This window comes from Protopterus annectens, chromosome 14.part0, assembly GCF_019279795.1.
Source record: "Protopterus annectens isolate FY-2018-M chromosome 14.part0, PAN1.0, whole genome shotgun sequence".
Lineage (NCBI taxonomy): Eukaryota > Metazoa > Chordata > Ceratodontiformes > Protopteridae > Protopterus > Protopterus annectens.
The window spans coordinates 791,596,167-791,617,742 of NC_056748.1; the positions used below are offsets into that span (position 1 = coordinate 791,596,167).

General features: G+C 40.5%; 1 protein-coding gene across 2 annotated transcripts in view; it reads right to left on the reverse strand.

Moving 5' to 3' along the window:
- The window catches only part of SEMA4G (semaphorin 4G), a 1,755,375-nt gene that overhangs the window by 1,016,973 nt on the left and 716,826 nt on the right, over nucleotides 1-21,576 (reverse strand). The gene's annotated exons all lie outside the window — the stretch shown is intronic.

Below are 21,576 nucleotides of genomic sequence, written 5' to 3' on the forward strand. Positions count from 1 at the left end.
CTGAAGTCAGATATCTCACCATGTAAGACTGCAATGTGAAATCTCTAGCTGTGGGCATTTTGGCTATAAAAATCAGTTCATGCATTTACTACTTCTATTTATTTATTTTTGTGCCAAGAAAGTAGCAGTTGTAGAGACTGCACCAACAAAAGCTCCTGCCTGACTCTGTGGCATAGGGAACAGATTCCCAATTTCATCCCAGATGATCTGGGTTTGACTAGCAGTCCTGGCACTGGAGAAGCCAGGCAGGTAGGGGAAAGACTAAAGGGGTGTGGCCTGCCCACCTTTCTCAGGAGACAGGGAAAGGCTGCGTACACTCCAGGGCACAATGGGTGGTGGTAACTTTTATGGTGTTAGGAAAGGATGCCTGGAGGTAACGCCCTTTATGGAAGTGAGCAGACATTGTCCACTGTCATACCATCGCACACCCTGCCCCTAAGCCTCACCAGGTGCATGCATTAAGGACAAATGAAACTTAAGACAAAACCCTTGGACTACCTCTGATGGCTGTCTGAATGACGGTCCACCCCAGCCAACCCATGCCTTGGTGATAAGGAATGAAAGGAGCAATGGGCCATAGAGCGGCTAAAGACTAATAATTAGTGGGGGCAAAAAGTGCAACAAATGTTCTCGTGGCCAGCTAAAGTAGCCATGGAATAAAACCCCAGTATATGAAGCAAAACATAACAATTTTAGACGTAAAAATATATAAAAAAATGAATAATTTGCACAGTTCAACTATTCATACATAATAAACATTAAACCACAATAAATAAAAGGATTATGATCTACCTCCAGAAGTCAAAATTACAAAGGCAGACTGCTAAATAGACCCAGACAGGTAGAACTGTTATGGCATCAGACATGCACACGGTAATAGGAGCTGGTGGAAGCCTATCTTGTACCCAATGATCCTATCAGCTTCTCCTAAGTAAATCATAAAGGCAATTGCTGCAGAATTCAATTGTGGGTAGTGGAAGAGTAAGAAAGAGTGCAGCTTATAGGTACCATAAGGTTTGCTGATCTACAGTATCGCCTGCAGAATTGCAAATGGCAGACTGCTCTACCAAGGAACTGGAAATCTAATTTATATTTTGAGAAACTGTAAACAGATGGCCATGTAGTAGTTTCAATGATACTCTGCCCAGACTTCTAAAGAAGGCTGCTGATTATGGAGAACAATGTAGTAATAATTAACTAATCATTATGAACGAGTCTGTTTGACGGATGTCCCAAACTCTCCTTAAAGAAACTTTTGTCCAGTCTGCCTAATAAGCTTTGCCTTTATTACATAACATTTCAAAGACACTGCAAACATTCATGGAGTTCAAAATTCTTTCCACTTTGCTTTTATGCTTGAGATAGAAAACATGGAAGTTGAATAGACTGAACCATAGCAAATTTAGAGACCACCTTGGTATAAAGGAAGGATTGTCTCAGATATCATTGCCTTGTGAAAGAGAGTGGAGGGCTCCCTGCACATTACTGCTTGCAGTTCAAATGCTTACAGCTGCCAAAACAGTAACTTGAAAGAATATTTCAAAGCAAGTACTTCAAGTTAAAGTGACTGGTTTTGCATGTGTTGCAAAGGCAGTATTACTTAACATAACTGCTGTGTGAGTGTTTCTTTAGTGGAATTATTTATTTCCTAGCAGAAACTGTCAAGATAGAGCTTCGGTGACATTTTTAAACTTAATTTTCTGTGAAACTCCTATCCACCCAAGCATGATGTCACATTTTCTAGAGAAGACCTGGAAATACTGAAGTCTGGCAGGCTTTTTTCATAGGTTTGCTCTTATTTTTTTCCTGGGTTTCAATTGTAACAGGATAAAACAATGCAAATGCAGTCACATTCAGTTTTTTAAACAGTGTTGCACTGAGGGATTTACTATTTTACATAGCAGTACTCTTCAAGTTGTTACCCTGCTAAATTTGTGAAAAAAGGTTGCATCTGTGTATTATACTGCTGGTAGCTTCATGAAACAGCACGGATGATGTGTTTGTTTCTGTGAAAATAGTTACTTATTTAAGTATTATGTTCAGGTGTCTAAGGCAAGATAATGATATTAGTTGTGCTGTGCATACCTGTCAACTGTCTACAATATTGCAAAATGTCCCTGACTAGGTTTTCACTCATATACACAGAACTTTAAAACAATCTCACTGCATATTACATACATGACCTCCACATGCACATTACAAACTCTTCTCTATGACCTACTCCCGACATCATCATCATTTCTCCATAACTTACATCATCATCATCAACATTTCACCCTCTATCACCCTATAAAAGTTTCAGGAATAAGACTTTGTTCCCTCAGATTGCAGTATACACCTGTCTACATTCTTGTCCTTCAGTTTCATACAACATTTGCATCAGAAACGAAAGGAAAACACAGATCACATTACATACAGGACAAATAACGCACTAAATTTCATTCCCTTGCAAAGAGCTACTGTGTGTGTGTGTGTGTGTGTGTGTGTGTGTGTGTGTGTGTGTGTGTGTGTGCACATGTCACATCCATACCATTCACTAAGTTCTCCACTACATACAAAACAAAAAAAATTTACCCAGAGGCATAATGTTGCCATTCTAAACATCACCAAAGGCAACAGTGCACCACGATTTAACAGCGATAACAGTAAGTGTGATCACAACAGGAAAGAAATAAATTCACCAGTATAAAAAATATGTATCTCATTTAGTAATTAGCAACAAAACTCTTCATTACTTTCCCAAATGCCTTTCAATTTGGTATCAAAGAAGCCACACAAAGTACAGTTTTGTACCTACCATAAATGTAGATGTTCGAGTGTTCACCCTGCTGCAGTCATCACACTTGGGTTATCCTGCCGTCAGGCGGTCCCGCAGTCGGCCTGACTTCCAAAGTCTTGGTCCGCCATCGGTTGCTGTCGCTTCTTCCCTGACGTCAGAGCGCCAGGGGTATATAACAGGCATCCAACGCCATTTTCTTCAGTTTTTCTTGCCCCAGATGTCAGGTGCCTCCAATAGGTAGGCAAAATATATATATATATATATATATATATATATATATATATATATATATATATATATATATATATATCGCTAGATAAAAATAAAACAATACCTTTAGGCACAAGCAAATACACCACAGAGGTTGAATAGGATAGAGTGGTATAGATAAGTTCAGCTAGTTCAGAGGGGATGGAGAGAGGGTAACCTGGACTGCAGCAGGGTGAACACTGGAACATCTACATTTATGGTAGGTACAAAACTGTACTATGTTCATCGTGTTACCCTGCTGCAGTCATCACACTTGGGTTGAATCCCAAAGCTAAGGATGTGAGGTGGAGTTAAACAGGATTAGAAGAAGCTAGTAGGCCCTGCAAAACTGCAGTGGCAAAACCAGCTCTAGTCTTAGAATATAGAGGTAAGTGGATAGTGTTTGGTGAAGGTGTGCACTGAACTCCAAGTTGCAGCTTCCAGAATATCCTTGGTTGGCACTCCCCTGAGAAAGGCTGCTGATGTAGCTGTAGCCCTGGTGGAGTGGGACCTAATGTTAGCAGGTACCAGTTTCCCATCATGCGTGTAGCAGAAACGTATGCAATGCCCTATCCATTTAGAAATGGTCTGTTTTGAGATAGCTTTTCCTTGTGATCCTGTAGCATAGGCTACAAAGAGCTGGTCAGAATTTCTGAAAGCCTTAGTTTTATCCAAGCAGTAACGTAATTGCCTGTGAATGTCCAAAGAGTGCAGGAGTCTTTCTCCTTTGTTCTGGGGATTTGGGAAAAAGGTGGGCAAATGAATGGTTTGGTTTTGGGCCACACTGGATACCACCTTTGGCATAAAGAAAGGGTTAGTTCATAGAGAGACTCTGTCTTGATGAAAAATGAGGAAAGGCTCCACTGTCATTAGTGCCTGTAGCTCTGAGACTCTTCTAGCTGAGATTATTGCAAGTAGCAGGGCAGTTTTCCATGAAAGAAATTTTAAATCAGCTGAAAAAGCTGGTTCAAAGGGCGGCAGTGTAAGCTTTTCCAGAACAAAGTTGAGATCCCAAGTAGATGTTGGTGCTCTCCTTGGCGGTCTTATGTTCTTAGCCCCTCTGAGGTACTGTCTTAGGAGTGGATGTGAGAATAAAGGAGGATCCATGTTGTAATGAGCTGAAATTGCCGAGGCGTGGATCTTAATAGATGAAAAGGAAAGACCTTTGTGCAACATCTCAGTTAAATATTTTAGAATCTGAGGAATGTTTGGATCAAGGGGATTTTGGCCTTCACAAAATCTTCTCCATTTGTCTGAATAGGTTTTTCTGGTGCTGGGCCTCCTGGCCTCCAGAATGACATCCATAACTGCTTTGGATAGAGGTGTTGGCTGGTTGTTTAGGTTATTTGCCATGCAGCCAGGTTTAAAGTCTTGAGCTGGCTGTGTACAGTCTGATTATCTCGCTGGGTGAGCAGGTGAGGAATTTGTGGTAAAATCCATGGTGGGCCGTGGGCCATGTTCCTTAAAATTGGATACCAATGCTGGCGTGGCCTCTCTAATCTGACTTTCAGCAGTACCTTTGCTAGAAGAGGCAGTGGAAGAAAGGCATACACTGTTAATGTTTTCCAACTGAATGAGAGGGCGTCCACCTTCCAAGCTTGTGGATGGAATGTCCTTGTGCAAAATTTTTGAAGGTGGTAGTTTTGGGGGCTTGCAAACAGATCTATGTGTGGGCGCCCCCATTTTTGAGCTATCATTGCAAATACTTGTGGATCTAGTTTCCACTCGTATGGATCCATGATGTTTCTGCTTAGGTTGTCTGCCAATGTGTTTTTCTTTCCTGGCAGGAATTGTGCTTGTAATTGAACCTGGTAAGACAGTGCAGTGTTCCACAAGATCATTGCTTGCCTGCATACAGGGTAGGAATGTGTGCCCCCTTGCTTGTTTATGTACCACATTATTGTGGTATTGTCCGTCTTTATTATTAGTTGTCCTGGGTGTAAGAGGTTCTTGGAAGCTGTTAGGGCATTCTGTACTGCTAGCATTTCTTTTTGATTGATATGCAGATGCCTCTGATCTGTAGTCCATTTGCCCTGAATGCACTGTCCTGCCATGTGTGCTCCCCTGGCATAGTCCGATGCAACTGTTGTCATAGTTTGCCTGGCTGTGGGTAAAGTGAAAGGCTGACCCTTGTTGAGGTGACATGCCTGTGCCCACCATAGAAACTCCGGTTGAAGGCAGGGAATGAGCAGTATCATTGTTGCCAAGCTGTGGCTGTGCTGAGTCCATATGCTTTTCAGGCACCATTATAATTTCCTCATATGCAGTTTTGCAAATGGTATTAGTAGTATGCAAGATGCCATGAATCCCAAGGCCTGCAGAATTTTTCTTGCAGGGAGTTGGGTCTTTGTTGTCATTATTTTGAAATATTGAGTCAGCTGTTGTTTCTCGTCTGGCGTGAGATAAGCCATCTGGGCAGTTGTATTCAAGCTGGCACCCAGGAATATTATGTTTTGTGAGGGCACTAGTTTTGATTTCTTTTTGTTTACTGTGTACCCTAGGCAACTTAGAAGGTGTTTGACAAATGCCAGATGCTTTAAAAGAATGTCTTTGCTTTCTGCTTGAATAAGGCAGTCGTCCAGGTATGGGTATATTTGAATTCATCTTTGTCTGCAGTATGCAATTACTGGTGCCAGGCATTTTGTGAAGACCCTGGGCGCAGTGGATAAGCCAAACGGCAGTGCAGAGAATTGATAATGCATTGAACCTGCAATGAAGCGGAGGTATCTTCTGCAATTTTGTCTGACAGGGACATGCAGGTATGCCTCCTTGAGGTCCAATGTTACTAGCCAAGCATTCTTGCCCAGCATGGGAAGAAGCTGCTGTAGTGTTAGCATCTTGAATTTTGGTACTTGCAGATAGGTGTTCAGAAATGAAAGATCCAGAATGGGTTCTCCACGCTTTGTCCTTTCATGGGACTAGAAAGAGTCTTGAGTAAAATCCTTGTCCTTGCTCCTGTGTAGGTACCTTTTGAATGGCTCTCATGTCCATGAGAGCTGTAATTTGTTTTTGTGCCTCTGCCCATTGATTTGGTGGCAGGTTTGGCATTCCTTTTATCCTTGGTAAGGTATGACAGTGGAATCTGTATCCTTGAGAGACAATGTCTAGAACCCATTTGTCTTTTGTGATGATGTGCCAGTTGTCTGCAAAAAATGCTAATTTTCCTCCCAAGGGAGCTGCCAGGAGAGGTTTGCTTGGTAGTTTGAGGAGTGAGTCATTGTGTTTGTCTAATGCTAGCCTGCGGCCTGTCTTCTCCTCCTTTCTGGGTAGGAGTACCCCCTTGGCGAGGTTTGTAAGGGCCTTGTGACTGACCTCTGCCCCTTGGGCATCTGTATTTGCCTCTCTGTAATCTGTCAGAAGCTGGAAAGGACCAGTTTTTTGTTGGCCAATTTCTGCTGAAACGAGGGGATTGTACCTGCAAAAAATCCTTGACCGTCTGCATAGACTTTGCCTTAACCTCCATTTTCTTTAAAACCTCTTCTGCTTTGACACCAAATAATACATTCTGCTGCAAAAGTGCATCCAATAACTTTGCTTTAACATGATCAGGAAAGGTTTTTTCTTTTAACCAAGCATGTCTACGTATGACAGAGCCAGTAACAGCTGCTCTACATGAAGCTTCCAATGAATCAAATCCACGTTTGCCCACCTGTTCAGCTGCATGCAACAGATCCTGCATTTCCTTGAATTCAGACTGTTCAGTATGTGTGCTCATTTTTTGCTTTAATTGAGACATTAGGAATTGCTATATTTCAGCATGTGAAACTGACAACTTAATGCTTTCATAGCCAGAGTTGCTGAGGTGTATATTTTCTTTCCCCATCTATCTAGGGCTCTGGAATCCCTTTCAGAGGGCACTGGATTTTTAGCCATAGAAGCTTTAGCTCCCTTAGGACCCTGGGAAATTGTTTCTGGGTCAGCCACAGGGCTTTTATAAAGGAAGTTGTGTGAGTCTGGTACTCTGTAGTATCTGTCTGGTTTGGCTGGAGCAGGAGGTAGAGAGTCTGGATTTAGACTAGACTCAAGTAAACATCATCCACAATATCCAAAACTGGAGGGATAGCAAGAGGTCTGTGCTGGGGTAGTAAAAGGAACTCTTGGAGCCTTTTCTTAGAATCAGAGTAGTCCTGGCCTTCCCAGTGGAAATGTTCCCTCATGGTATGTAAAGTATCCCCAAAGGAGTAGTCTTCAGGGGGAGATGCTGAGGGAATAGAGTCTTCAGCATCAGAGTCTTCATAAGGTGGAAAAGTGTAATCCTGTTCCCTCAGAAGAATCTGAGGAAATTGCAACCTGGTCAGAGGAAGCAAAATTCTCCTCTTGTCTTGGTCTTTTATCAGGAGGGGGATGGAAACCCCTGATTAGGGTAATCAAATCTTCAGCCATCTTAAGCATCTGTTTCTTAGGCATGGGGCCTTGAACTGTAGACTGATGTACAGTCTTCTTTGGTTTTAAAGGAGTTTTAAGCTTAGCATAAGATTTAATGGTGAGTGTAGTCGGTCTGAAGACACCTTCTGCAACCGAAGGTGTTTCCACTTCACCGGGGTCTACTTCTGCTCCGGTGTCGGAAGGGCCTAATGAAGATGGCTGCGTCGGCCTAGTAGACTCCGCTTGAGAATCTGCAGCTGTCTGGGGTTCCAGTTCTTCAGTCGTCAGGGGCTGCATAGGCACCTCACTGAAAACCGGAGAGCCGGCGATAGGCCCAGCAGAGGCCTCGGAGTCTGGCTTGTTCCTAGGCTGCCTGTCCTTATCCTTGCGTTTTTTTATGTATGCCGGTCATCGGCTGCTCCGACGGCATGATATAATTAAATTTCCTACCAAAGTAATGTTGCGCAAATTCAAAACGGCATTTGATAGTTCATTTATTAAACCTAGCACAAAACCGACAACCTGTGACATCGTGGTCTGGGCCTAGGCAAGGAATACAATAGGAATGGAAGTCCTTATGAGGTATTTGCTTCCCACAAGAAATGCAATTGTTAACTTTTTCTGACATCGGACTGAGGCAAGAAAAGGTTCCCCAATGGGGTACTTAGCTTTATTTAAGACTTCGGACTGAGATTTGAAACGAAAATCTCAGGTGTCCCCGACCGGCACTTGCGAACTGCTTCTGCTTCGGGCACCGCGCGGCAAGAAAGACTGAAGAAAATGGCGTTGGATGCCTCTTATATACCCCTGGCGCTCTGACATCAGGGAAGAAGCGACAGCAACCGACGCCAGACCAAGACTTTGGAACTCAGGCCGACTGCGGGACCACCTGACGGCAGGATAACCCAAGTGTGATGACTGCAGCAGGGTAACACGATGAACATCCACATAAACATTGCTATCTTCTGAGTTTCTTTATGAACTCAAAAAAGGTAAGGGCCCCCCCTTGCAAGTATTTATAACTCTAACATCAGAAGTTAAACAACTTGGACATCACTGCTATTACTAGAAAAAAAAACAGTCATAAGAATCAATTTCAAACAATGAATGTCAGCATAAGTGGAATGCCTTACATGACAAAAGGTCAGACAAACAGAATTACATGGGAGGCTGAGCAGCACAGAATGGAAAAAAACAAAAAATGAAAATAATCATAAATCATAAAATGATTACAGCAAAACCACAGAAACTGCAACAATACAAAAATTAAGGTAAGAACTATGGCAAATTAATTGCTTGTTTATAAACCACACTGCAGCAGTATTGGCAGCTACTATCTGCAGAGATCTTGGTTGGATGATTGCAGGGTGGACCTCACAGTAATAGGTATCCGTAATATCTCTTACATTTACATATTTTTTCTTCTGTAATTGAAATCAAATGCATTACACACAAAACTTATGAAAAAGACCCAATCCTACTACAGTATAATCTGAGGTACCTGTGATTAACATCTGATGTGGAGTGCAGAAAAATGAATGATGCAGGCTCAGAGACAGTCTGGATCCACTAATACATTTTCTTTAACAATGAAGGTGGAAGAGGGCAAATGTAAACTACTGACCGGAACTTCTGGTACCACAGAATACTGATAAATAATCGAAGCCTTGTTAATAGAACCCACTGGAATATAGGACATGAATCCCAGTACTGTGAAGAATGTTCTGTCTACTCAATGATTTTCTTTTGTGGTTAAGCTAAAACTTCCATCATTTGAGTCCTGTTATAAGAAGAAGTGGCAGTGCAGGCATTTATATCCAAAAATGCTCCCTAAAACCATTTTTAAAGGGAACTATTTTTGACTTGCATGTGAGGGGGACTACACTCCAATGATGAAAATACAGAATTGTTTCTTATACTGCAGAGTGCAAGGTGTCTAGAAACTTGCCCAGAGTCAGCCAGTCATCCAGATAAGGTTATATCTGAACCCCTTTTAGTTTCAAGTGTGCAAATATTGGTTCTAGACATTTCATAAAACAATACTATGTTATAAAACTCTTAACATGTACCTTTCTGGCACTACCTCCATCAGCCCCAGATGTTATTAGATAAAGATACCACTGGTCTATAAAAAATGGACAACATTCCTTGTATCTGTACAGAACAAGCTAGGGCAGAAATTCATGGTGATGAAACACAGTCTCATATTATGAAGAAGAATCATTCCTGCTGAAAACAGACCAGATGCTGCAACTGCCTCCTGTCCCTCATGCCAGTCACTGTCTTTTAAACTGAATGTTCTTTCCAGCGTGATGTTGTCTGGTTTGCTGTCTGTAGAACAACCAGTTTTTGCAAATGATCATTTTATTAAATTTAGGAACTGGTTAAAACATTTGTTTATTTCACTCACTTTGTGTTAAATAAAGCATTCAAAAATGCACTAAGAACTCCTTAGCACTTTCTGATGCATTCATAGGTAAGTACTAGACTAGCTTTCCTTGCAGGATATTTTCTGTGTTTAACTGGTCATACCAATCCCATGGTTGACAAATATATATTACTCCTAAGTGAGAATAACTGGGATCAAAACATAGAAAACTTAAGGGGACCCATGCATGGGATAAAGCATGTACGAGCTATCTCTGTCCATTAGTAGTGGAGGGAGAAGTCCTGAGATAAATCTTCTATTTCCCATCCATAAATCCAAATTGCACTTGAATATGGACAGGGGTGAACTTTGTTTTACGTGGATGGGGAGTCTGTTCCTGAGTAGTGGTATCCTCTGCAAGATATACCTGTCCCTCCAAGCTGTTGTGTTGATATTGCAGAAGAGGTTTACATCCCTAAACCAAGCACTTCTGATGCAATTTGACTTGCTGATTTGTACTAGGTCAATCAGTACTGGTTTGGAGAATGCTTTGTATGCCAGACATAGGTCATCTCTAAGCTTTCTTACCTGACTAAGTAACTTACTGTAAATCAGATTGCAAGTGAAGTGTGCTGTATCTTTAGCATGCATGTCAAGGCTGTACGTGCATATTTAAATTCCAGACACGTGCACTCCCTCGTGCCATTTTGTAAAAGGAGCCACAGTGAGAGCATGCATGATCACAGTTGTTAGTTTGTATACAAGTTACTTAAGTTAAAGTCAGTAAACCTTTATAGTGAGGTGTTTGTATAGAATAAAGCTGCTTGAACAGAACCCACGAAGACTCTTCTATTGTGCCCAAAGTAGAAGAGTGCCATGGTGCCAGAACCAGGATTGAAGACAGTAAAATCCAGAGCCATGAAGTGCAGAGCACAAAAAGAGCCAGAAAAGAATCAAAGGTAATGAGAAGTAGCATGAACTGTTTATTTGAAAAAAAGAGATAAAACGGGCATTATAAGGGCACAAACCGCATTAACGAGCAAGCAGAAGGCATGAAAAGTTTGTTGGCTCAAAGAATGTTTAAAATAAAGGTATTTGTTGAAATGATTAACAGTAAAGCAAAACAAGCATGTTTAAAAGTAAAGTGAGTGTGTTCAAAGCAAAACTGGACCTGTTTAGAGTAAAACGAGCACAAGAAAAGTACACTGGGCATGAAAAGGGCTTAAACAAGCAAAACAAATACAATAAGGCAAAACAAACAAAAAAAAGGCACATTAAGTAAGAATAAAGCAAAGCAACTACATGCATTTTGGCAAAATGCTATGTTTTGGAATAACTACGACTTTGTATTGTATCAAGGGCATAACTAAAGTTAATCAATGTATCTCAAAGTGTGTAAAAGTGCTTATAGTGTGTGCTTATTACTGAGCACGTGTTTCAAAGAGTTTATTGTGTGCGAAGTGCAACTATTTCGTGAAATACAGTCAAAGTATAGCCATTTCGAAAAGTTTCTTGTGCTGGGTGTGTCTATTCGCAAAGAGTCGCCATTACAGTGCGTTTCTTGCACTGTAAAGAATTGCCTAGCAAGGTACCGCCATTTTGGGGATATTTCAGTGTGCTGTATGCAATTATTTGCAAAGTGAAACTACTTTGAAATGTTACTGAGTTTTGGGCAAGAGAGGTCCAGTTTATTCGCATCGTGTAGTTATTTGATGTTTCTTAAACTCATAAGAGGTGATTTATTTCAAAAGAATATTACAGTGCCCGAGAGTTTATTTCACTTGCATCGTAAAGTTGTTTGAGATGTTTCGTAAAATGAAGATAAATGACTTTGGCAAAATGATGACAAATGACTTTAGCATTTAGCCTTCCGAACGTCATTACAAGAGTGCTAAAACTGCCCGAGAAGTTTATTTTGCAAAGTCCAATTATTCAAAGGCACTACAGATTTGTTCATAACATTACTTCGAAAAGCCCAAAAGTTGTAAATTCAGAAGTACAAAGGCATTGGAAAAGTTACAGATATTGGCATAAGTTTCTGGCATATGTGCATGAGTGTATGTTTGTGCTTATTTGCAAAACCCTTCACTGGTGTGTGTTAATATAGCAAACGGAACCCTACCACTTGTGTTTGATCAGACTATTGCAGAGAAGTGGAGAATATTTGAGCAAGTGTGCATTATTATACAAGCAGCTTATGCAGATAGAGATGAATGCATCAGGACATTCATTTTGCTAAACCTAACTGGGTCAGAGGCCATAGAAAGAGAGTGTTCATTTCTGTATATACCTGTAGTACATGAAGGAGAAGGTGATAATCATCATACTGTTGTGCTGGCTGAATCAAGGGAGGACCCAGAGTGTTTGAAGCACAAGTTCAGAAAAATGTGTAACCCTCAAATAAATATTACCTTATAGAAGCATTTGTTTTACATGAGAGATCAAAAACCAGGGGAACCAGTTGCAGCTTACATAACTGACTTGAGGAAAAAGAGCAAAAAGGTGTCCATTTGGTGACTTAAAAGATGAGATGATACAGGAAAGGCTTGTGTGTGGTATTAACAGTGCTGCTGTGAAAAAGATTTTGCTTCATGGCAGTGATTTAACATTGAGTAAAGCCATTGAGATTTGTCAAATCCATGAGGTGACACTAAAACAAATGAGTATGCTTGCAAGTGACGAGAATGAGTTCAGTTGGCACCAGAGCAAATGTAGATAGTATGCAACACGTGGCGGACAAAAGCAGGCCCAATTATGTGTCAGCTGCAAGATTTCCAGGGAAGAGACATAGCTTTCCAGCAAGATCATAGAAAGGAGCTCCAGGTCAATGCAGTACAACTCTAGTCTATGCAATACAAACCCAAGTCCAACTTTATTGTTAACTGTCGCAACTGTGGTGCAATTTTGGTGCAAATCATGACTCTAAAAGGTAAAAGTGCTTAGCATATGGTCAGCGATGCTACAAGTGTAAAAAATGGAACCATTTTCAAAAGTTTTGTAAATCAAGTAAGCCTCACACAGATGTAAATAAAGGTCACACAAGGGATCAAGTAGAGCCGAAGCAAACAGCTTTCTATATAGATGATGTATCAGTGCTTGATGAAAGAGTTGATGCAGTGAATTTATTAACAAGAAGCGAGGTGTTTTGTACTGTCCGGATTAATTGTAAATCCACAGAGCGCGAAGTAGACACTGTTTAAAAATGTAATGTTATATCAGCAGACACATTTGCTAAAGTGAGAACTACCTAACAACTCAATCTAGCCAGTAGTGTGAGACTTGTTGCTTATGGAGGTGAAGAAATTCAAACCGAAGCTTCAGTGCTGCTTTCATGTTATTTGGCCAAGAACTGTTAAAACTTGTTGTTCTATGTAGTCCGAAGACCAGTGCAATCTTTATTGGGTCTCAAAGATAGTTTAAGAATGAATCTGCTATCTTTTGCTAAAGAAATTCATTATGTAAGTGCATTTCTGAATTCTAATTTTTCTTAAGCCATTTTTCTCAGAGTATGCTGATGTTTTCGATGGCAACGTAGGCAAACTTCCAGTTGTGTACTCCATGAAGCTAGATCTAGAGGTCACTCCTGTAGTCAGACCAGCTAGAAGAATTCTGATAGCTATGCAAGATAAAGTTAAAACTCAGCTGGATAAAATGGTGCAGCAGGGTGTGATTTGTCCAGTCACAGAACCAACTGAATGGGTATCGTCTATGGTAGCAGCTCACAAAAAAGACTCGGACGAAATCAGAATATGTATTGACCCACAGATCTTAAAGCATTAAAAAGACCGTATCATCCAATGTGCACAGTTAAGAGGTTGCAGCCTTAATACTAAATGCCACTGTTTTCTCCGTCTTGGATGCAGAGAGTTCATTTTGACAAGCTATGCTTGATCGCAAATCTTCATTTCTAGCTTCTTTTGGTACTCTGACAGATGCAGATTCCTAAGGATGCCATTTGGAATAAATTCTACAAGTGAAGTCTTTCAGCATGCAGTGGAGCATATTTTTTCAGGCTATCCTTGAGCCATAATAGTAGATGATTTACTGGTTGGAGACAATGGTAAAGCAGAGCATGACAGAAACCTCAGGAAAGTTCGAGACAGAGCACATGAAGTAAACTTGAAGCTCAATCCTCTGAAGTGCAAATTCAGACTTCCAGAAGTTACATACATAGGACATTTATTCAAGAGTACAAGCTTTAGACCAGACCTGACCAAGCAAACAGCTATTCTTGAGATGTCAGCAATAGATAATGTACAAGCTCTACAATGTTTTCTAAGCATGGTCAACTATTTAGGCAAGTTTACACCAGACTTCAGTGAGTTGACAGCACCTTTAAGAGAGCTAACACTCAAAATGTTGAATGGTCATGGTTGGGACAGCACCAGAAGGCATTTGAAGACCTTAAGCAGAAAATCGCCACCCCTACCTACATCAAGATACTATGATGTACACAAACCATTTACTGTTTCCGGTGATGCTTCAAAATTTGGTCTTGGCACAGTTATACTTCAAAAGGGTACACCAGTAGTCTATGCATCTAGAACACGAAGCCAAACTGAGATGCAGTATGCTCAGCTTGAGAAGGAGTTTTTGGCAATAGTATTTGCATGTTATAAGTTTCATGATTATATTTATGTTCGAGCTATTCAGATTGAGACTGACCAGCAACTTCTAGCTACTATTTTAAAGAAGCCTATGTATTCCACTCCAGCGAGAATGCAAAGAATGATGCTTAAATTGCAAAAGTATAATTTCAAAATGGTCTACACTAAAGGCAAATTGCTTTATTTGGCTGATACCCTATCCAGATCACCCAGAAATACGATGGAATAGCTTGATGCACAGAATATTGACTTTCATGTGATGGCAGTGCATAATCTGTCTACCACTAGACTTGCTAAGTTGAGAGAACACAATCAGATTGATCCAATTTTGCAGAAGCTTACTTACTACATTAATGATGGATGGCCATCAAAGCAATCTAGTGTACCACCTGAAGTGTAAACCTACTTTCCTTACAGAGATGAATTGTTGATGGAAGATGGCATTATTTTCAAAGGTCTTAAAATTGTTGTTCCTGCTTCCTTACAACAAAAATATATCCAGATTTTCCATCGTGGTCACCCAGGTTCCACATCCACAAGAGAAGAGTGAGAAAATTAGTATTTTGGCCTTCATTACCAAAAGACATTAAAAAACAATGATAAAGTACTGTCATCTTGTTCAGTATGCAATAGTACTAGACCGCATTTTCAGGCAGAACCACTTCAACTAGGTCCAGTTCCTGAACTACTGTGGTCAACAGCTGCAGTTGATATCTTTGAGTGGAACAATCAACACTACTTAGTTCTGGTAGACTCTTATTCAAATTGGCTTGAGATTGTTCTACTACCTAACCTAACATCCACTGCTGTTATTACTAAGCTGAAATGTCATCTCTAGTTCATAGCAGTCTACACTAACTTCTTTCTGACAATGGTACTCAAGTTACTAGCCAGTTGTTTCAAAAATTTGCAAAAGACTAGAACTTTGTACATATCACTAGTAGTCCTGGATATCATCAGTCAAATGGGCTAGCTGAACATGCAGTACAGAGTGCAAAGCAGTTACCTGAAAGGTCAAAAAGTACAGTTTTGTACCTACCATAAATGTAGATGTTCGAGTGCTAATACAGCTGCAGTCATAACAGATGGGTTCTCCTGCCGTCAGGCGGGTCCTCGGTCGGCCGAATTCCAAAGTCTAGGTCCGGCATCGGTTGTCGTCACTTCTTCCCTGACGTCAGTGCGACAGGGGGTATAAAAGAACCAGCCGACGCCATTTTCTTCAGTTTTTCTTGCCCCAGATGTCAGGTGCCCCCAGAAGGAAGGCAATACATAAATTTGTGTAATAAAGCAATGCAAAATAATCAAAATACAGTAGTTGCAAGCAAATACACCATAAAAGAATACCCCAATCAGGTTGTATGAGGAGGTGTTAGCCAATAGGCCTGTCCCAAGAGGGGAAGGAGGGAGGGAAACCTGGACTGCAGCTGTATTAGCACTCGAACATCTACATTTATGGTAGGTACAAAACTGTACTATGTTCATCGTGCATACAGCTGCAGTCATAACAGATGGGTAGAATCCCAAAGCTAAGAAAGGGGTGGTAGGCACTAGGTGGAACTAGGAGGAGCCAGAATGCCCTGCAAGACTGCAGTGGCAAAGCCTGCTCTTGTTTTGGAGTATAAGGGTAGGTGGTAGTGCTTGGAGAAGGTATGCACAGAACTCCAAGTGGCTGCTTCCAAAATATCTTTGGTAGGAACTCCTCTGATGAAAGCTGCAGTGGTAGCTGTGGCCCTTGTGGAGTGAGATCTGATGCCTGCAGGTACAGTTTTACCATGAAAAGAGAAACAAAAGCGTATGCAGTGGGCTATCCATTTTGAGATTGTCTGTTTGGAAATTGGGCTTCCCCTGAGCTCCTATAGCATAGTACACAAAGAGCTGTTCTGATTTTCTGAAAGGCTTTGTTCTGTCCAAATAATAATGCAGCTGTCTGTGGATGTCCAAGGAATGTAGTAGTCTCTCCCCTTTGTTCTGAGGATTAGGGTAAAAGGTAGGTAAGTGTATAGCCTGATTCAAAGCTACCCTGGATACCACCTTTAGCATGAATGACGGGTTGGTTCGTAAGGAAACTCTGTCCTGATGGAAGATGATAAAAGGCTGCACAGCCATGAGGGCTTGTAGTTCCGATACCCTACGAGCTGAGGTGATAGCCAGAAGGAAAGCTGTTTTCCAGGACAAATATTGCAAATCTGTTGAGGCAGCTGGCTCAAAAGGAGGCAAGGTCAGCTTTTCTAGAATGAAATTGAGATCCCAAGCAGGTATTTGTTGTTTCCTTGGGGGTTTTATATTCTTAGCCCCTCTGAGGAACTGTCTTAAGAGGGGGTGAGAGAATAAAGGTGGATCAGTGTTGTATTCTGCAGAAATGGCTGAGGCATGGATTTTGATGGAGGAGAATGAAAGTCCACTGCTTAGCAGCTCAGCTAGATACTGTAATATCTGAGGTAAATTCAGTTTTCCAGGATTCTGGCCCTTTTTCTCATTCCAGGCACAAAACCGTTTCCATTTTGCGGAGTAAGCCTTTCTAGTAGACGGCCTTCTGGCCTCCAAAATGACATCCTGCACCTCCTTGGAGAGTAGGGTCTGTTGTGATGTTAAGGAATCTTCCATGTGGCCAGATTGAGTGTTTTCAGCTGACTGTGAAGAGTTTTGAAGCTGTGCTGAGTCGGAAGAAGAGGCATTAGAGGTAGGGTCCATGGAGGGGAATGCGTCAGGCTCCTCAGGAGTGGGTACCAGTGCTGTCTTGGCCAGTCTGGAGAAATGAGAATCATTTTTGGTCTGTCTGCTCTGGTTTTTAATAGAATTTTGGGCAGCAGAGGAAGAGGTGGAAAGGCATAAACTGTCATTGTTGTCCAACTGAAAGAGACTTTTGCCAAGTGTTTCTACTCTTTGTGATTGTGTATACAAATGATGTGTGTAAAGACCGTTGTATAAAGAAGTAAGTTGGGAAGATTGTATAACAGAATCAAACAATTGGTTTTATTTTGTGGATTTTTGGTTTTTTGGTTTGTCCTATGGTGGTCAGATGTCCTGTGGATTGTCGCTGAAGAAATTGTGGTTACGTGTGCTGCTGCTGTTGCATTGATCCCTACTGCTGTCCCTGCTGTGCCCAGCTCAAGCGCCTGCCCTACCTCCTGTCCTGTTCCGCACCTGCCCCTGTGTTTGTCTGCTGATCTTGCATCAGTTCTCTGCTGATCATGTTTTCTCTGTGGCTGGAGTTGACATGGTTGCCACTTCATGAGGGGCTCGCCTGCCTGCTTGTCGGCATGGAAGTTTCAGCACCGCGAAAATGAATGATATATCTAAACTCACTGCTAAACCACCGCCCTAGTTATGGAACACAATACGGAGCAAAACAAAAGGTAAATAGAGCAAGGTAATGCAAGCTGCGCGTCTTATTCAACTCTTTATTCCGCTGTGTGTTCAGCTATCCAGTAAGGTTTGTGGAAGGTTTTTGTGGGACATTACTATAAACCGAAAATTAAATGTCAATATAGTGAGGGATTAAAATGCAACCGAAATCATTGTACTTTTTATCATTGCACAAGATCACATATCGATCATACGATCCACGATTTTTTATTCTGTTACTTTTCCGTTCTGGGTTCTGTTAACAATTCAACATATTGAATCCATTGATATGCCCATTCCTCGGATGCAGGACACCACATGTCATTCACATGTAGATCCACCCCATTTAATTTGGGTAGGAATTTTTATTTTTATGCCATTCGTGACCAATCGGCGTACCTTTTGATTTTAGTTTTAATAAAAGTTTGGTGAAATATGGGTAAAGCTAGAAAGAAAGAAAAAAAAAAAAAGAAGAAAAACTAAAACGGATGACTTGACAAGATATAATATAGTGGCATGCAATTTTGCAAGGTAGTAGCCCCAAGCTATGTACTAAGAGACTGTTCCTAGAAAAAGGCTGAGGACAAAGCAGAAAAAATAACAAAATAAATTTAAATTTAATTAATTGAAATTTAAATTCTATAGTATGTTAATCATCCTCTCGGCACCCTAACGGACCAGTTTTTTTTAGTGATTGATTAATTTTTTTGAATCTATGGACAACAATGGTAATGAACAAAAATTCTAATTATGACACATAACAGCATTAAAGACATGATATATGATTTATATGAAAAGTTGGCTGCATATAAAAAAACACCAAAAAAAATTTAGTATATGCATCTAAATGCCTTGATACTGAGATATAGTTCCTAATATTAGATCTATTAAGCCCTTCTTTGGGTATATACATCATAGCAAGGAAAAAAGGGAAGGAATTTAATTATTATTTGAAATTTTTGGCTTTGCATACATTCAAATGCTCATTAAATTCAATGAAATTAGCAACAGACCCAGGTGTACAGAATAAGCTTATATCTGATAGTAGGGGGGGGACATGAAATATTATATTTCATATTATTTTTTAGTAAAAAAAACAACACAGTGAAACTTAGTACTCTGTCGATAATGTGGTGCATAAACATCTAGAACACTTACCCCCACTAGATATATGGTTGATAACAAAGGATTCTCACAAGATCATGACTGAACATAATGGATTCTATGTTTATAACTATACTGATATCTCAATTGACTTAGATATTAAAACCTAAGCAACAATACAAAGATTGGTGTGGCAATATTAAAAAACTCCTGGAACGTTCAAGATGGTTGTTGAAGTTAGGGAAGATAAAATGCGGCTAGAAGTACTAAATGTGGTAACTGCCGCCAGTGTGAGTGGTTTATATTGCTTGCTGTACAGCATGTACGGCTTATTACATCGAATATATGAACATTACTATAAGATTAGCAAACATGATACTACTAATGGGATAACCATGTGTTTACATTTGCTGTTATTGACCAAATTTATCGGCAGGAAGGTAATTGGAAAAATGAATTAGCCCTCAAGGAAAGTATATGGCAAATAAAAACTGACGCAACTAGATGTCCTGGTCTTAACGACCACATTAGTATCAAACCTTTCCTTGTTGATTAACATATTATCAGCATATTAGGTGGGATTTAATGTACAGCTTTTATTACAGTTTTTAATTACAATATATTTTTTATAAGGTTTTAGAAACCATCAAGATAATATATTCATTAGATGCGGATGAATTAATAGTGTATTGATCAATTATATGATTATTATTATTATTATTATTTATATATTAGTGAAGTATTGGGAGTGTATTTTTTATTAGAGTTTTTATGTACAAACTAGATAGGTTTTTGTTTCTTATAGAAAAGATTTTTTCTGTGCAATTATTGGTACATGAGACTTGCAATATGTTTAGTATTTGTATGTCAGACCAACAATGTATACTATAGTTATGCGCAAGTAATTTTATTTCTATATGTGTAGGATTTTTTAATAGTATAGTTATTTAAGATTATTTGTATTATAGGATGCTGTGGCTTTAAGAGATTTGACAAGTGTTTCTACTGTTGTGTATAAAAGATGTAATGATTTCTAAAGGTATTAGTTCTGAGGAAGATTGGTTGTACCAATCGAAAGCGCTTAACTGTCTTTTTATTTTGTGGATTTTTTGGTTTGTCCCATGGTGGTCGTATTAAAGAAATTGTGTATTACAACTGCTGCCTACGTTGTTGCTGCTTCAGTGCTGTTCCTGTGATTTACTGCTGTTCCTGCAACTGCTACCTTCCGTATCCGCACGAGCTGCGTCCTGTTCCGCACTACTCATACCTGAAAGAGAGAGTGTCCACTCTCCAGGCCTGTGGATGAAAAGTCCTTGAGCAGAATTTTGTCAACTGGTGATTTTTGTGGGAGGCAAAGAGATCTATGTCTGGCCTTCCCCATGCTTGAATGATCTCTGTAAAAACTTGAGGATGCAACTTCCATTCGTGTGGATCTGTCATATTTCTGCTTAGGTTGTCTGCCAGCATGTTTTCCTTGCCTGGCAAGTACTGTGCTTGAAGTTCGATTTGTAATTCCAGAGCCATGTTCCAAAGTGACATGGCCAGCCTGCATAGGGGGTATGAATGGGTTCCTCCCAGTTTGTTTATGTACCACATTACTATGGTGTTGTCTGTCCTTATCAATAGTTGACCTGGATGCAGAAGGTCTTTGAAAGCTATAATAGCATTTATTACTGCTAGCATTTCCTTTTGATTGATGTGAAGGTGCTTTTCTTTTTGGGACCATTTGCCCTGAATGCACCGATCTGTCATGTGCGCCCCCCAGGAATAGTCCGAGGCGTCTGTTGTGATGACTTCATTTGCTTGAGGCTTGCAGAATGGGAGACCTGTGTTTGTTTGGCATGCTTGAGCCCACCACAGAAATTCCTTTTGAAGACATGGAATTAGTGGTATTATTGTTTCCAAACTGTGGCTGTGTTGAGACCATAGGTTTTTCAGGTACCATTGAAGTTTCCTCATATGCAGCTTTGCACATGGGATTAGTAGAATGCAAGATGCCATGAATCCCAGAGCCTGCAGGATTTTCCTTGCAGTCAGCCTGGTGAAATGTGCTAGTGTTCTGAAGTATTGAGTTAGTTGCCCCTGCTTCTTTGGCGTGAGGTAGGCCATCTGGGTGTTTGTGTCCAAGTTGGCACCCAGGAAAATTATTTTCTGAGAGGGTATTAGCCTTGATTTCTTTTTGTTGACTGCGTATCCCAGAGAATTCAACAACATTATTACAAAAGCCAGATGTTTCAGAAGTATGTGCTTGCTGTCCGCTTGGATCAGGCAGTCGTGCAAATATGGGTATATTTGTATCCCTTGAAGTCTGCAGTAGGCAATTACTGATGTCAGGCATTTCGTGAATACTCTGGGTGCAGTAGATAAGCCAAAGGGCAATGCAGAAAATTGATAATGGGTTGAACCTGCAAGAAATCTGAGGTATCTTCTGCAATTTTGTCTGATTGGGACATGCAGGTATGCCTCCTTGAGGTCCAATGTTACCAGCCAAGACTCCTTGCCCAGCATGGGAAGAAGCTGCTGTAATGTGAGCATCTTGAATTTTGGTACGAGTAAAAATGGGTTTAGGATGGATAGGTCCAAACTAAGTCTCCAATCTTTTCCCTTCCTTGGTACCAGGAATAGTCTGGAATAAAAACCTTGACCTTGTTCGCGAGTAGGTACCTCTTGAATAGCTTTCATGTCCATGAGATCTGAAATTTGTCTTTGTGCCTCTGCCCTTTGATTATGTGGCAGGTTTGGCATGCCTCTCATTTTTG